Source organism: Poecilia latipinna, unplaced genomic scaffold (assembly GCF_001443285.1).
Source record: "Poecilia latipinna isolate Pla-1442-1.1 unplaced genomic scaffold, P_latipinna-1.0 Scaffold377, whole genome shotgun sequence".
NCBI classification, from domain to species: Eukaryota; Metazoa; Chordata; class Actinopteri; order Cyprinodontiformes; family Poeciliidae; genus Poecilia; species Poecilia latipinna.
In genome coordinates, this window is record NW_015112993.1 from 334543 (window position 1) to 337204 (window position 2662).

Genomic DNA, 2662 nt, shown 5'->3' on the forward strand with positions numbered 1-2662 from the left:
TGCTCTAACAGTCCAAAAAACAGGCGGCACGGCAGAGAAGTTAGCACACAGCTAAATACCTGTAGCAACTGACAACAAGGACTTCACAGTTCAACTGTGCCGGCAGACGAACAGACATTAGACAAGGACCCCACAAGAGACAGAGACAACAGGTGGGACTAAATACACACAGGGGTAATCAAGGGAACGAGACACACCTGGGAAACAATCAACGGGGAAGACTCAGAGACAGAGACTCACAAGAAGGAAACTGAACACAAAAATCTCCAAAAATAAACACACAGAAACACGATCATGACAAGAATGATGAAAAATCCCACTTAAATTAATGGTTTTAATATACCATTGTCAATCTAAACTTAATATTTAACCATTAAAATCCCTGTTTTAATCCCTAGCCTCCTGAAATATACCCTTCTGAAGTCCGCCGTGGCGCCTCGAATGATTAAGTTGCAAAGGGTTAATAGTTTGAGTCATGCGGAACTGATTTGACCGTTTCCATAGCAACGATCAGAAGCAAGACATTCCCCCAGAACTACAGAGACTCATTGTGGCTGTGACCTCATCTATGACAGAGATAAAAAAAACATCTGAGGTTATGTATGCTTGGATCTCAAAACAGGAGGTTATATACAAGCAGCTCTTTGATTGTTAGCAGCGTGTTGGACAAATATTTTGACAATGGAACAGATTGCAGTCAAGACCATGTTTTTTCCCTTGACATATGGAGCAGGTTATTTGATAACGACAGGAGAGAGGAAGCTTTTTAACAAGATACTTCCTGGGGTCACGTTTGACATCAGTAGTTACAAAGATGAGAATGAGTACGATGAATTTGATGCGTATCTTTTCAAACCTTCCCCAACTGTGAAGCAAACTTCACAGCAATGATGAGCCACAGCAAACAGAAGGATCACTCAGGTCGGTTTGATGGAGAGAACGTGAATGAAGGGAACGATTTCTCCAATCATCCTAAAGTGCACAGATTGAGAAGGGTTGGAGTGACAAGGAGGAAAAAGCGGCGTCCAAAATCTCAAGACTGGACCCATCAAGAGAGATCTGTCCTAGGGAACGATTTCTCTAATCTTAAAGAGCAAACTTCCCCAGGAGACCATTGTGTCTAAAAGCTCAACCTCTGCTCTAATGATAGCGGCATTAGAAGACTGGACCCATCAAGAGAGATCTGTCCTAGGGAACAATTTCTCTAATCTCAAAGAAAAGGAGCAGTGAAAAGGAGCAAAACGGAATTAGAAGACTGGACCCATGAAGAGACCGCTGTCTCTTCATGGTTTGATTTTTCCCAACTTCCCTAGGAATAAACATGGATACAGATATGGATATGGATGGATATGTTAATGAACAGTGAAAAACTTGTGAAAAGTGTAAGGGAGTTGTAATTACAACTGTCCATCCATTTTCTTCCTCTTGGTTCGGGTCGCGGAGGTAGCAGCTTCAGAAGGGAGGTCCAGACTTCCCTCTCCCCAGCCACTTGTTCTATGACCTCTGGGAATCCCAAGGAGTTCCCAGGCCAGCCGAGAGACATAGTCCCTCCAGCATGTCCTGGGTCTTCCCTGGGCTCTCCTCCCAGTGGGACATGCCCGGAACACCTCACCAGGGAGGCGTCCAGGAGGTATTCTGACCAGATGCCTGAGCTACCTCAACTGGCTCCTCTTAACGTGAAGGAGTAGCGGCTCTACTCTGAGTCCTTCCCAGATGACCGAGCTTCTCACCCTATTTCTAAGGGAGAGCCCAGCCACCCTGCAGAGGAAACCCATTTCGGCTGCTTGTATCTGGGTGCAGCTAGAAGCTCACCGTTTTATTGGTGAGCGAGGCAGATGCCTTTATAGTTGGGCAGGCCGTTGCAAGGTGCGTGTGTCTTTGTTTCTCCCACTGTTGCTACAATCGGCAGCTACATGTTGGCTTGTGTGTTTGATCGGCTCGTCTGAGATCGTAAGCGCCGGTTTTGCCATCAGTGGCTGGGATCGTGGTTGATTTGTTGGGTGCTACACCTATCGTGCATTTCTGCAGTGTTGCTCTGCTCAACAACCTCCAGCTTGTTTGGGCCGCTCTCAACCAATGCTGTTGCTGGTTGGGCAGGCTGTGTGGGCGGGGCATTACTCCTCTGGCCCCATGGACCTTACCACAGGGGCTGCGTTTCATTGGCTAATGCCCATTTTACGTCACAGCGCAGCTACCACGTGTGTGACCGTCTCACAAACACAAGCTACAGTAGTAAACACATGCTAATGTACATTGTGGACTAGCAGACCGGCAGAAAGTTTTTGTGTCAGGACCCGAAAAACAATGGTTCTCCACTGTCAGTGGGGAATCTGTACAGGAGATGTCAGGCATCCTGATCATATTTGTGGAAATAAAATTCACAGATTTCCCAAATCTGATGCGGAATGCCTTGCTTGGATCAAAGCTTGTGCACGACCGCATTTTCAGCTCAACCATCGTCAGATCAATAAAAACAAAGGAGTGTGTGCTGGTGTAAGTATTATTGCTTTGCTTTCTTTGTGTTTAGTGAATGGGGATATTTTGAGTGATTGTTTATCCATTTGAGATTCTGCTTTACAGCTTCAGTAATAAAAACATCCATTATGAAAACCTTTTAGCTAAGTACAGCATAATGGCAGTACCGATACAACTTCTACACCTT

At 45.6% G+C, this 2662-nt stretch overlaps 1 long non-coding RNA gene across 1 annotated transcript in view; it reads right to left on the reverse strand.

Moving 5' to 3' along the window:
• Nucleotides 1-306: 306 nt before the first annotated feature.
• Nucleotides 307-2662, reverse strand: part of LOC106950095 (uncharacterized) — a 23709-nt gene continuing 21353 nt past the window's right edge. Inside the window, exon 6 of the long non-coding RNA XR_001425532.1 lies at nucleotides 307-319. This is a non-coding gene — a long non-coding RNA (uncharacterized LOC106950095). The remainder of the gene's footprint in view (nucleotides 320-2662) is intronic.